The sequence below is a fragment of the Palaemon carinicauda genome, chromosome 5, assembly GCF_036898095.1.
Source record: "Palaemon carinicauda isolate YSFRI2023 chromosome 5, ASM3689809v2, whole genome shotgun sequence".
Lineage (NCBI taxonomy): Eukaryota > Metazoa > Arthropoda > Malacostraca > Decapoda > Palaemonidae > Palaemon > Palaemon carinicauda.
This window is the reverse complement of record NC_090729.1, coordinates 86655414-86670920: the sequence shown is the minus strand read 5'-3', so window position 1 is coordinate 86670920 and position 15507 is coordinate 86655414.

The window sequence follows — 15507 nt, the reverse complement described above, 5'->3', positions numbered from 1 at the left end:
CGCAACAGAGCGAGACAGCGCGACAGAGCGAGACAGCGCAACAGAGCGAGACAGCGCAACAGAGCGAGACAGCGCAACAGAGCGCGACAGAGCGAGACAGCGCAACAGAGCGAGACAGCGCAACAGAGCGCGACAGAGCGAGACAGCGCAACAGAGCGAGACAGCGCAACAGAGCGCGACAGAGCGAGACAGCGCAACAGAGCGAGACAGCGCAACAGAGCGCGACAGAGCGAGACAGCGCGACAGAGCGAGACAGCGCGACAGAGCGAGACAGCGCGACAGAGCGAGACAGCGCGACAGAGCGAGACAGCGCGACAGAGCGAGACAGCGCGACAGAGCGAGACAGAGCGCGACAGAGCGCGACAGCGAGACAGAGCGCGACAGAGCGCGACAGCGCGACAGAGCGAGACAGCGCGACAGAGCGAGACAGCGCGACAGAGCGAGACAGCGCGACAGAGCGAGACAGCGCGACAGAGCGAGACAGCGCGACAGAGCGAGACAGCGCGACAGAGCGACAGCGCGAGACAGCGAGACAGCGCGACAGAGCGAGACAGCGCGACAGAGCGAGACAGCGCGACAGAGCGAGACAGCGCGACAGAGCGAGACAGCGCGACAGAGCGAGACAGCGCGACAGAGCGAGACAGCGCGACAGAGCGAGACAGCGCGACAGAGCGAGACAGCGAGACAGCGCGAGACAGCGAGACAGCGCGACAAAGAGAGAGAGAGAGAGAGAGAGAGAGAGAGAGAGAGAGAGAGAGAGAGAGAGGTTAAGTTGTTACAATCACATATTTATCTTTTTCGTTGATATTTCAAAACAAACATGAATAATTTTAAGCTTTGCCAAATAATCATTCTGGAATTTGATTTTGTATTACATTATTAAATTGTGGAACGTTAAGGAAAATGCAAAATATACAACTCGCATTAAATTTAATCGAAATAATTACAAAAATAGAATACTTTGAATAATAAAAACTTCGTCAGTCCTAAAATTAATATATCAAAGCCTATCACTAACGAACCTTAATTAAAAAGCAAATGAATGAAACAGGATGTTGAATGTGTTGATGTATGAAAGGCTGGATTATCTCATACATTTAATAGAAACAAAAGATATACCAGTATCCTCTATTGAATATCATCATCATATCCTCCTCTCTTCCTACGTCTATTGACACAAAGGGCCTCGGTTATATATACGCCAGTCCTCTCTATCTTGATCTTTTAAATCAATACTTTTCCATTCATCATCCCTCAATGCACGCTTCATGGTCCTCAGCTATGTAGGCCCGTCTTTTCCAACCCATCTAGCGCTTTGTGGAGCCCAGTTGAAAGTTTGGTGAACTAATCTCTCTTGGGGAGTGCAAAGAGCATGCTCAAACCATCTCCATCTACCCCACATCATGATCTCATCCACATATGGCACTTGAGTATGTTCTCTTTCCTGCCACTTGACTCCCAATATCCTTCTGAGGGCTTTGTTCTCAGATCTACAAAATCTGTTGAATATTTCATTGTCATGCCATGACTCATGTCCATACAGTAACACTGATCTCACTAAACTAATATATAGCTTGAATATGGAAACTAAAATCTTTTAAGATTGATAATGATCTCAAAATCAAATGCATAAACAACAATACTTTTTCAACAAATAATTAGACAAAAATATATCCATATTCTCTAAAAAAATTATTTTCATATATTGAGTAAAAAATATTCATTACTCTTATGTGAACAATACTCGAAATTTACCCACTACTTTATTTTGATTAAATACAAACCATTCTAATTTTGATCCCACGATGAAAACTTTCGTCGCTTTTTAAGTTTCAATTTCATCGAACGCTTCTGTTTACAATTCGTTATTCGTTAGGGTTTCATTTGCTCTTCTCAGAATCATCTCGTCAACTGGGGGTTAAAACATGGCTCCGGACAAACGATGTTGTTTGAGAGTAAACATCCATAAAAAGGACTTGTTCTTATGTAACTACTGGGTATTATTATTATTATTATTATTATTATTATTATTATTATTATTATTATTATTATTATCTAACTTCAATAACTGTACCTGGAATGAGAACCCCATTGACATCAAAACTGGAATGAGAATCCCATTAATAATGAAACTGGAATGAGAATCTTATCATTTTAACTGTAATAAGAAGCCCATTGATACTGCAACTGGGATGAGAATCCTGTTGATATTTCAACTGGAATGAGAGTCCCATTAATATTGTAATTTGGATGAGAATTCCATTGGCATTGCAACTGGAATGAGAATTCCATTGGCATTGCAACTGGAATGAGAATTCCATTGGCATTGCAACTGGAATAAGAATTCCATTGACATTGCAACTGGAATGAGAATTCCATTGACACTGTAACTGGAATGAGAATTCCATTGACACTGTAACTGGAATGAGAATTCCATTGACACTGTAACTGGAATGAGAATTCCATTGACACTGTAACTGGAATGAGAATTTCATTGACACTGTAACTGGAATGAGAATTCCATTGACACTGTAACTGGAATGAGAATTCCATTGACACTGTAAGTGGAATGAGAATTCCATTGACATTGTAAGTGGAATGAGAATTAGATTGGTATTGTAACTGGAATGAAAAATAGATTGGTATTGTAACTGGAATGAGAATTAGATTGGTATTGTAACTGGAATGAGAATTAGATTGGTATTGTAACTGGAATGAGAATTAGATTGGTATTGTAACTGGAATGCGAATTCCATTGACATTGTAACTGGAATGCGAATTCCATTGATATTGTAACTGGAATGCGAATTCCATTGACATTGTAACTGGAATGCGAATTCCATTGACATTGTAACTGGAATGCGAATTCCATTGGCATTGTAACTGGAATGCGAATTCCATTGGCATTGTAACTGGAATGAGAATTTCCATTGATATTGTAACTCGAATGAAAACTCCATTGATATTATAACTGGAATGAGAATCCTGTTGATATAGTAACCAGAATGAGAATCCCGTTGATATTGTAACTGGAATGAAAACTCCATTGTTATTGTAACTGGAATGAGAATCCGGTTAATATAGTAACCGGAATGAACATCCCGTTAATTGTAACTGGAATGAGAATCCCATTGATATTGTAACTGGAATGAGAATTCCATTGATATTGTAAAAGGAATGAGAATCCCATTGATATTGTAAAAGGAATGAGAATCCTGTTGATATAGTAACCGGAATGAGAATCCTGTTGATATAGTAACCGGAATGAGAATCCTGTTGATATAGTAACCGGAATGAGAATCCCATTGATATTGCAACTGGAATGAAAATTCCATTGTTATTGTAACTGGAATGAGAATCCTGTTGATATTGTACTTAGAATGAGAATTCCATTGATATCGTAACAGTAATGAGAATTCCATTGATATCGTAACAGTAATAAGAATCCTGTTGATATATAACAGAAATGAGAATCCCATTGATATTGTAACTGGAATGAAAATTTCATTGATATTGTAGATGGGATGATAATCCTGTTGATATAGGAACCGGAATGAGAATCCCATTGATATTGTAACCGTGAGGAAAACAATAGAATTTGTAACTGGAATGAGAATCCTATTGATATAGTAACCAGAATGAGAATGCCATTGATATTCTAAATGGAATGAAAACTCCATTGATATTATAACTGAAATGAGAATCCTGTTGATATAGTAACTGGAATGAGAATCCCATTGATTGTAACTAGAATGAGAATCCCATTGATATTGTGACTGGAATGAAAACTCCATTGATATTATAACTGAAATGAGAATCCCATTGATACTGTAACAGGAATGAGAATCCTGTTGATATTGTAACTGGAATGAGAATCCCATTGATATTATAACTGGAATGAAAACTAAATTGAATTTGTAACTGGAATGTAAACTCAACTGAATTTGTAACTGGAATGAGAATCCTGTTGAAATAGTAACCGGAATGAAAATCCCGTTGATTGTAACTGGAATGAAAATTTCATAGATATTGTAACTGGAATGAAAATTCTATTCTTGTAACTAGAATGAAAGTTCCAGTGATATTGTAACAGGAATGAGAATCCTGGTGATATAGTAACTGGAATGAAAATCTCATTTATATTGTAACTAAGGAAAACTCAATTGAATTTGTAACTGGAATGAGAATCCCGTTTATATAGTAACCGGAATGAGAATCCCATTGATAAAATAACCGGAATGAGAATCCCATTGATATTGTAACAGGAATGAAAACTCAATTGAATTTGTACCTGGAATGAGAATCCTGATGATATAGTAACCGGAATGAGAATACCGTTGATATTGTAACTTGAATGAGAATCCTATTGAAATTGTAACTTGAATGATATTCCTATCGAATTTTTAAATGAATGATATACCTATTGATATTGTAACTGGGATGAGAATCCCATTGATATTGTAACCGGAACAGATTTCAATTTATATATTAACTGGAATAAAGATTTAGGCCCACGAGAATCAATACTCAACCAACTCTCGCTACTTTGCTCGTAGCTATTTTTTTTTTTTTGGGGGGGGGGGGGATTTTGCGACTCATGGCTATAGGGATAAATGAAATACGTAAGTCCATATGCCAGAAAAAGTTTAATTTATAAATGCTTGAGACACTTTTTACAGCAAGAGAAAATTATACAAAAGAGAAGGCAAAAGTTTATGGAAATAAATTTAATCTCAACATGTACAATTACTTAAGGAACAAAGTAGACAAAGGATAAACTTGATCAGTAGCAAATCCTCCAACAATAAACAGGAAATTTATCATAAAATTTAGATGATGCAGAGAAATATAAAACTAAAATAAAAGTAAATCAGGGAAACTAGCAAAACCTCAGTGGAAGACGAAAAAAATAGAAAATTTCTTCAGAGTGGCACAATTCAATGCTGTCAATTAAAAAGAAAATGAAAAACGTCAGGGCAATGATAACTAGTGAGGAACTAGATCTCATAGGCATTGCCGGGACCTGCATTCAAGAAAAAACAAAGGATTTTATCGGAAAATACGAAATCCCAGGTTTCAAGCTTTTCAAGGATTGCCTAACCAAAAAGGGTAGAGGGACAATGCTCTATGTTAAAAATCACTTAACCCAAAAAGAAATTAAATTAGAAACCGAATATGAGGTGACGTGCAAATATTAATATCATAGGAAATAAATATGTCTAATGTTAACATACAGATCCCCACAAATAAAAAAAAAAAAAAAAAAAAAAAAATCCGCATGAACAGGACGATGAGCTGTATAGACAATGTGGACAATAGTCGAATAATAAGCTTGCTGTCAAAATAGGACACTCCAATGCAGCAGTCAACTGGGACACTATGAATTCTGCATCATTCACAGAGGAACACAGGCTACTAGAATTTACCAACAATAAATTCCTCCATCAGTAGGTCGATAGGAGAAACAACATACTAGTTATTGCGCTAACAGAAGAAAATTTCATATCCAGTGTCAAAGTAAGCAATATTATTGGCAAAAGTGACCTCAGAATAGTTAGGTTCCAGGTAAATATTCCTCATCTATAAGAAAGGAAAATTATAAAAAAAACTAGACTACAGACGGGGTACCAGTACCAGTACGATGAGGACAGGGAAGTGGGGAATATGGGGAAAGGATAAGTACCCCTGGATACAATCCAGTTTATAGCCCGAGGGCAGGTACCTGGGATGGGAAAGGAGAAGGGAAAGGGGGGGGGGGGGGAAATGAAGTACAGGGAAAGAATAAAAGAGAGGGGCAGACCCTCATGCGACATTAGATAGTAGTAGAGTTATTTCGAGACAGGAAGAGAGAGGAAGGAATAGGAAAGGTTTTTTTGGTTCATGCCAAGCAAAAGGACACCAATCGACTGTCACCATTACGTAGATTGAGCGACTGTCACCATTCTGTTGTTTGAGTAGGGTATGATGGTTAATGAAGGTTTTTTTTTTAAGGTGATGAAGTAATGTTTAAATGAAATTACAATTTAATTGCAAAATGAATCTATAATGAAATCAATCAGATGAAATGAATCTGGGCCTAGGAGGATCGCAATTGATCCCAGGCTCCAGTCTCTTCCACTAATAATGGTCATGAGCATGTTCAGTAGTGAGAGTTCTAGTTCGGGTGCAAAGGTCGTCATCGTGTGAAGCAAGTTTGTCCCAGGTTTTCTGGCCAAGCCTGTGAAACCGGACATTAAGAGGCTCCAATTTGGAATGAGCATGTAAATCCCTAATTGTATTGTAATAGGGAGGGCTCTCTTTGTAGGCTCTCCTCAAAGCCCTATTTTGAATTGCCTGCATTTTATTAAGGGAAGTTTTGCTGATTGCTCCAAATATTATGATGGGGTACTCTAACTGTGGCCTTTCTAAAGATTTATATAAACGGAGTTGAGTTTTAGCTGATAAGTGTTTAAATCGTAGCAATTTATCAAAAGTTTTTCTAGAAACAGCTATTCTCTCTTTGACGTGTGAAAGTATACCTGATTTCTTAAAGTTACACCCAAGTATTGTGGCCTTTTGTTTGAATGGAATTCTAACATTGTCAACAATGATTTCTGCAGGACTGCGAGCTGAAATGGGGAGGAGCTGGAATTTGTTCAAGTTTGTTGTTATTTTCCATTTCTTTTCGTAATTATTTACTTTTTGTATTTCCCTGACTGTTTTAATTTGCAGCATGCGTTTGTTCTTATTAGGAATAGATATTACCTGGGTGTGGTCATCTGCAAACATGATTTGCAGACAACCAGGAGCAGGAGGAGGGGTGTCTCTGATATAAAAATTGTAAAGTGAAGGAGAGAGAACACTGCCCTGAGGAACACCAGATAGTAGTGGAAACTCTGGTCCAATATATTCTTTAATCTTGATCATGGCCACTCGATTATCAAGAAAGTTACACAATAGCCTAGTAGCTAGATTTGGGAGTTGTGCTTCTATTAACTTGTATTTAAGGCCCTCGTGCCATACCTTATCAAAAGCTCGGCTGACATCCCTAGATATTAGGTTATAACGACCCCCAAGATTTGACTTGACCGCAATGTATTCGTAAAGACGAGCTAATGCAAGTTGGGTCCCTTTACCCCTTGTAAATCCGTATTGATTGTTATTGTTAAGTAAATTTTCCTCAAGGAAATCCTCCAATCTTTCTTTAATAATTTTCTCAAGTATCTTACCCGGTGTCTCTAATAACGAAATAGGTCTATAGTTAGAGACTGAGGTGAGGTCTCTGCCCTTTTTCCCCACAAAGGGAAGTATTGCTTTTTTTAAATAATCTGGCCAATAACCCATACTAAAAGTTTCATTGAAGATGTTGCAAAGAAAAGAGAGCATCGAATTTGGCAAATTACTAAGGATAAGTTTATTTACTTTAGACTGGCCTGGAGCTTTGTTTTTAAAACTTTTGATTATTTTAATAATATCTTGAAGTTGAATAGGTTTGAGGAAAGGGTCATCTTCGTCAAGTCTCTCAAGATCTACTGAATCATAAGGTATTATATGATCAGCATGTTCACGGATTGACTCAGTGACATGCTGCTCATGTCGTTGGTCAAACCTTAGATTTTCTACTGGGTCTATTCTAAAGATATTGGACCAGAAGCCTCTGAAGATCACCTCCTGATCTTGAGATGAATAGATCTTCTCGTTATTATGGGTGATGTATGCTATTGGTTGAGAAGTTGAGCCCAACAATTTCCTGATCATTTTCCAAAATTTTGCAGGATCTTTATAAAAGCCTTCACATTTGTCTAATAGAGCCTCCCAAGTAGAATTAATGAGGTCAGTTGATTCTATTTTAATACGTTCTTGTATATTATGAATATACTCTAAAAGTTGATGCGTGGGGCCTCGGTTGTTAACTAATTCCAGGGCATGCTTAAAACGGATCTGAAGTAACTTTAGGGAATCTGTTTCTTTAGTATAAGGTAATATCCTGAAAGTTTTAAATGGGATATGGAGCTCTGAGGCTTCCTTGATTATCCTATACCAAAAAGCTATCTTATCATCTATGTAAGATTTATCCTTTAAGATGTTATCGGGTTCGTCAAAAGTAGAGAGAGAGTCATCAAGAGTGTCCTTAAAACGTTCCCAGTTCGCGTTGTTCAAATCTATAGTTGGATTAGCAACCACCATAATGGGTCTCACAGTAAGTTTAAAAATAATGGGAAGATGATCCGAAGTGGTTAAGGGGCCTTGAGTAAGGGAGTAATTAAACATATGAAATCTATTTGAGAGCAGAATATCTGGCCTACTAGAGGTTCTTCTGGTAAAATACGTATCAAAATCTGGTCCTAAGAACCTTATAAGGTTTCTATTCAACAGGCCATTGATTAATGTGCCAATAGGGTTGATTCTGTTGTAACCAAGGGCTGGATGAGCTGCATTAAGATCAGCCAGCAGATAGACAGGGATGTTACGTCTCATTAATGATAATATATCTTGCTGTGGAAATATTGGGTTTCTTGGGGGCAGATAGGTCGTGGCGACTATAATTGGTCCCCGAACTGTCTGTATTTCGACAGCGATAAGATCGTGATTGAAACCATCAATTAACTTGACAGCAACATCCCGCCGAACCGCTATTGCTGTACCAGCCCCCTGTTCACCAGAGGTGTTGCACTGGAACACATTATAGTTCCAGATCTTGATACGGGTAGAGTCAGGAATTCCTGCTGAGTTAAGAAGTATGAGGTGAGGAGAGAGGGAGGAGTAGATATTAGCAAGTTCCTTACACCTGAGGAACGTCCACTTTAATACATTATGCTGAATCACTGTGAGGGAATCCATTATGGTAATCGTCCTTTGGTTAGATCGAAGAAGCCTGATTTTATTCTACTGAACCTATCTGGAGTGACCCGGGCAATCTTGGAGAGGTATTTGTCCAGTTCAATAGAGCCACTGTTAATGAATTGAACCACTGTGGAGTTTGCTAACTTTTCTGTGTATAAGTATTTCATAGTGTTGGTCTGAAAAATAATTTTCTTAATTTGGTCATGAGATGCGGATTGAGGGGGGTTTGATAAATTGATGGAAGTATATGATTTTAGACCAACCTTAGGAGGTGCTAGTTTCATAGGAGGAAGGGGAGGGAGAGCAGTAGCTCCTAGCAATTCAGTGTCCAGAGGTTCAGAAGTTGAGGTATAGGGCTGTGGTTGTCTTTTTGCAGGATTAGCAGGCTCTGATATATCCGAATCTGCGTCACTCAGTGCTCTTTTCCTATTGGCTTCATCAGTTTCCATTTCCTCGTTAACTGCCACAGATTGCTGAGGGGTATTGGCATGAACATTGTCTGACTTCAGCATAGTTGAGACCTTATTGGCTAAATTGATAGCCTCGATGGGAATTTTGACCAATGGGAGACGGGGTATCTGGACACAACTGAAGGAATACACAAAAAAAGTTTAAAATGCTATGAAACAGAACAGAGATACACAATGGGAATCCTTTGTAGAAATATATAAAGAAAAAAGGGCTAATAGTCCAGTAAATCTACCATTTGACCTAGGACAAATTGCCAGAAAAATGAAATTACTTGCAATGACTTTTAATTATCATGCTAAAAGAAATATAAAAAATGTAGAAATATATATTTGGTGGAACATGGTGAAATATGCAATTCAAGGTAGCCATTGTCGAAATATCTGTTTTTGATTATATTGCCAAAAGTAATAGAGCTAGAATTATGAAAATGGTGTCTATACCCATGTTTTCATGGTCGAAGAATCATTTGAGACTAATTTCAGGGAGCTGTCATGATTACATCATAATGAATTCAATATGGCTGCCATGGTTGGTACGCAAAAACTGAAAATCGCAATAACTTCGACAGTATCCTACCGAAGACAACAATCTTGGTGTCTATTTATAGGTTTTCATGGTAAATGAGTCTATTTATCTATAATGCAGGTGTCAGTTTGTTGAAATTGAAACCAAGGCATGCCAGTTAATTCTCCTTAAATGTAGGTTCACATGCCCAAGATATCACGATCATCATCTGAAGTCTCGTCAGTGTTCTCCAAGTTCATGTTCTCACAGATCCCCCTGCATTCACTGCAGGCTGGTGTACAGTCAAGACCCAGTCGTCTGCACCCACAACGTTTTCCGCACCCTGTCTTGCATTTGCATCTTACCACTTCCAATAGTGATTTTGGAGCAACGTCCAAATCAGTCATAAGGGGGAACATTTTTCCTTCGATGATCTTCCACCCCCAATTTTCAGCATTCAGGCTGTTACCCTTCCACGCCTGAACTTGGTGGAAAACACGGAAACTGTGGTACTTTACTGCCCCTGAAGTTGGTGGCAATGATTTGGGGTGAATAACTTTTTTGCTAGTGGCAACTAATTCTTGAAACCTGTGGTGTCTCAGTGAATCCAGATTGCCATCTGGTTTTGCCTTGTACACACAAAGCATAGCTTTCTCCCCTGCCTGAATTATTTCATCCTCGCTGGAATCATAGTTGCCAAACACCTTAGCAAGGTCACAAAAGTATTCACTGTCCTGTGCCAACTTCAGTGCCACACCCTTTCCATAACCAAAGACACGTGAAGTTGTATCACAGCCAAGGAACGCATGGACAAAAAGAATGCTATTGCAAAGATCATCTCCAAGTTTCTGACATACATGTCCAATGTTCAGAAGTTGCTCCTTTTTTCCCTTTTTAGGCTCCGGCCTCCAGAACATATTATACTTCACATTCTTAGTATGATAACATAGAAGGACAAGAAGATCTGTATCATCTCCAACGAGAATAACATTACACTGCGACACAACCTTTATTGCGGTCTGGACAATAAGTAGATCAGCATCATCTTTTGCGTGGTGAACTTCACAACCAGCAGCTTCAAGGGAATCACCAAGCAAATTAATGAAACGTTGCTTGTTTTCATCATTTGATAGGAATTCCTCTTTTTTGATCTTGAGCGACATCTGAGTTTGAAAATTGACTGCTCTTCCTTGGCGCGTTCCTAGGCGTCTTTGATGGGTACTATCTTTCGTTGATGGCCCACTGGTGTAACCATCAAAAACGATGACTGCCTTTCCATAACGTTTCTTCACATATGACGTGTACCTTTGAAGGATCGACTTATAGGTGTCTCCAATTTGCCATGGAATCCTGTGAAGTAGGGCACCACCATCGAGTACATATTGGCAATTGGAAGGTTTGTCCGGACGATCATCCTGTGGGATCAAATCCCAAATAGCTTTTGCAAGGGCTGGTTTGTTGGCTTTAAGCTGAACGTGCCTGGTCTCAAACAGAGCTGGTGGATAAGAGCATAGTTCATACTGAAAGGCATCCAGCAGATCTGTAGCCTGTGTTCCGGCGATCACCAGTCTCTGAAACAGTAGCTGGGGATCGATGTTCACTTTCTCCCCATCAATTTTGATAGTTGACTTTGATTCTGGTGTTATAACCTGATTTCGTTTCCGAAATACATATTGATTAACAATATTTCCTGTCATATCCTCAAGAATTTTCTGTCCAACTTCCTTGGCTAACTCTACATTAACGTCCTCTCTAGTAGCTACCCCTGTCACAATATTTTGCAATGACATACTTTCTTCAAATGGATTCCTTTCTGCCAGTATTGAAACGAGTTTGTTGGTATCGGCTATGTCCTTTGCCTGACGTGCCTTTGACAGATCTTTATGCTGCTCACTTGTTGCATACTTAACTGAAGTCAGTTGCTGCATGGCATCATTGACCTCTGCGCAAATAGGTCTGGACAGACACCATACCAGTCGCTGTGTTTCTGTCATACCCCGTCCTCTCGTCAAACCACCCGTTGTTTTAAGGCTTCTCATGAGAACTTGTTCTATAACCAAATCTGGGGACAGTCCTGCCCAATAACGATCCGACCTTCGCACGACGTGCAAACCGTCCATGAAGTTGGAGTAGATATCTGGATTGGAATCCTCCAGCTTCCACATTTTCTGCAGATATAGGTACACCGACTTTGTGTTAAAGTTATGTCCAGAGGCAGCAAAATAAGGCAACATATTTTGCAAGGTTGCAAGATGCAACTTCCAGTCACCTGTTCGTTCGGACCTCAGGAAGTTCCGAACAATGTCAATCAATTTCATATACATAACCCACAGTTTCCCTGTTTTATGTTCTACTGCATTTAGTGCATTCAGTAATCTTTCCTTGACAGAATGGAATGCTGGTGATGAACTTATCTCAGATGGTACCATTTGTCCTTCTAGAAGTTCATCAACTAAAATTCCAAGTTCCTGAATTTCAGTTGGGAGAGGGATTTCCGCACCATTAAGAACTGAAACCGATAAAGGATCTATATCCTCAAAGGTGTTATCATCCTGAAACTCCATGACCGTTGAGCTATCCTCATCGTCGTGATCTTCTGTAGCAGAGGTGCCATTTAGCTGAAGGCCGAATGTTTTTGCAATCAAAGCACCGGAACACCTAGTACCACTCTCCAGTTTGGACTTATAACATCTGTCCTGGTTTTTAATCATCATTTTGTGGAGAGTCCTCATAACTACTACATGTGAAAGCTCAATAATCATTCACATAGACACCAAGTTTGCTGTCTTTGGTGGGATTCTGTAAAAGTTACTGCGATTTTCAGTTTTTTCGTGCTTACCACGGCAACCATATTGAATTCATTATGATGTAATCATCACAAATCCCTAAGATTGGTCTCATATGATTCCTTGACCATGAAAACATGGGTATGGATATCATTTTCATAAGTCTAGCTCTATTACTTTTGTCAGTATAGGCAAAAACAGAAATTTTAGTAATGGCTACCTTAATTTGCATATTTTACCATGTTCCACCAAATATATTTTTCTACATTTTTGATATATCATGTGGCAGGTCTAACTTAAACATATGAAAGTGGTTTCGTTTTTCTGGCAATTTGTCCTGGGTCACCCCCTATTTTGGGCTAGATTTACTGGACTATAAATGTATACCGCATAGACAAATTTTACAAAATGGAACTTCACAATTCAAATGATTCAACAGGGTAACAGCTAATGCAATGCAACTATGGGAACTGCAAAGTCATACATGTTACAGTAACCAACAATCAGATTACTCACTGTTGGGTATAAAAAAGAAAGTGTAGACCAGGAGGAAGATCCCGGCATCATTATTTGCAAAGTTTTGAAGTTCAGCAAGCAGAGCATAAAAGCTGAAAACAAAGCACAAAAACTAATAGGTTACATAAAGAGACAATTCAAATACAGAAACAAAGACACTGTACTACATGTGTACACATCATTAGTAAGCCCCCATCTAGAATACGGAGTCCAATTCTGGGCTCCAAGTATTCAGAAGGATATAGAGAGACTGGAAGCAGTACAGGTTAGGGCCACCAAACTAGTTTCAACACCAAGGCAATTTCAATATAGAAGGAGGATGGAACGTTTGAACTTACTTGATCAACAAACTCGCCAACTAAGGGGACAGCTACTAGAGGCATTCAAAACTCCTAAAGGAATAACAAATGTAGATTACAACAATCCATTCACGATTAGCACAAATCAGTCTAGAGATAAAGAATACAAACTGGAATAGAAATTGTACAACACCACTCAATGTGGTGATTTCTTTACATACAAATACATTGATGTAGTGAACAGTAACATGGTAAACGAGTTCAAGAATAAGTTAAGACAAGATTATAAAAACTCCGTAAACGTTTAAGTAAATCACTCTACCCAAGAGCAAATGGAGTCTCCCCGGAACTGCTAAAAAGTCTGCGAGACAAATTACTTGTTACTCCTTGTAACTCTCTCTCTCTCTCTCTCTCTCTCTCTCTCTCTCTCTCTCTCTCTCTCTCTCTCTCTCTCTCTCTCTCTCTCTCTCTCTCTCAATCTCTCTTTCGCAATGTGAAATGTTCTTGCACAAGAAACAGGATCATTTGCATGAAATAGATTTCATTGACTCACGAAGCTTTTCTCTTAGGAAGGAACTCAATCTCCTGATTAGTCAAGAGGACTCAGCAATCCTGAGAACTTGGACAAATATCATTAGAGCGTTTTGTTGATGTAATGAATGTTATTAAGAATGTTTTTCTCTAAAGACTAATTATGAAGGACGAAAATCTGCTTAGGATTTGATTCTGTTACAGAGAGAGAGAGAGAGAGAGAGAGAGAGAGAGAGAGAGAGAGAGAGAGAGAGAGAGAGAGAGAGAGAGAGAAAGAGAGAGAAAGAGATAGAAAGAAAGAGAAAGAGATAGAAAGAAAGAGAAAGAGAAAGAAAGAGAAAGATAGAAAGAAAGAGAAAGAGAAAGAAAGAGAAAAAGAGAAAGAGAAAGAAAAAGAAAGAAAGAGAGAAAGAAAAAGAAAGAAAGAGAGAAAGAGAAAGAAAAAGAAAGAAAGAGAGAGAAAGAGAAAGAAAAAGAAAGAAAGAGAGAGACAGAGAAAGAAAAAGAAAGAAAGAGAGAGACAGAAAGAAAGGGAGACAAAGAAAGAGAGAGAGACAGAAAGAAAGGGAGACAACGAAAGAGAGAGACAGAAAGAAAGGGAGACAAAGAAAGAGAGACAGAAGGAAAGGGAGACAAAGAAAGAGAGACAGAAGGAAAGGGAGACAAAGAAAGAGACAGACAGAAGGAAAGGGAGACAAAGAAAGAGACAAAAAGAAAGAAAGAGAGAGACAGAAAGAAAGAAAGAGAGAGACAGAAAGAAAGAAAGAGAGACAGAAAGAAAGAAAGAGAGATAGAAAGAGACAGAAAGAAAGAAAGAGAGATAGAAAGAGAGAGACAGAAAGAAAGAAAGAGAGAGATAGGAAGAGAGAGACAGAAAGAAAGAAAGAGAGAGATAGGAAGAGAGAGACAGAAAGAAAGAAAGAGAGAGATAGAAAGAGAGAGAGAGAAAGAAAGAGAGAAAGAGAGAGAGAGAGAGAGAGAAAGATAGATAGAGGGGAGTCAGCTTCACGTGTATCTAACAGATCACTTCCAAGAAACAGAAAAATACACCCAAGAGACAATAGAGAGTGATAACTCCCAGTGAATGGTCATCAATTTATACAAGCCTTTCATTGGATCCAATTCATTAACTCCAGCGTTTTTTTCCATTACGATAACAATATTCGATAGAATTTCTTTATCGCTTCGATCCCGTGTTATATGCGTAAATAATAGGTGGATAAAGTTCATTTTTTCCTGGAATTGTGTAGGGAGCGTCATAGATTTTCAGTTCCACAGCTTTTATATAAAATTAAAGATTATTCATTGATTGATAAAACCTTTCAGATTTTGTAATGATATTTCTTTTTGTGCAAAGAGTAATCAATAATTTATAAAACCTTTCAGATTTTGTTATACTTTTTTAAGTTGAACAATTCAACAAGGCTTTTATACTGATATTCATATGTTTATCTTAAAAGGGACTAATGTCATTGTTTCGATGTATCATCAGCGATGCCTTAACTCGTCTTTTCAATTAGATATATGACCAATTATGTTTATTCCTGTACCTTTAGAGCTTAGGGTTGTTCTGGCTG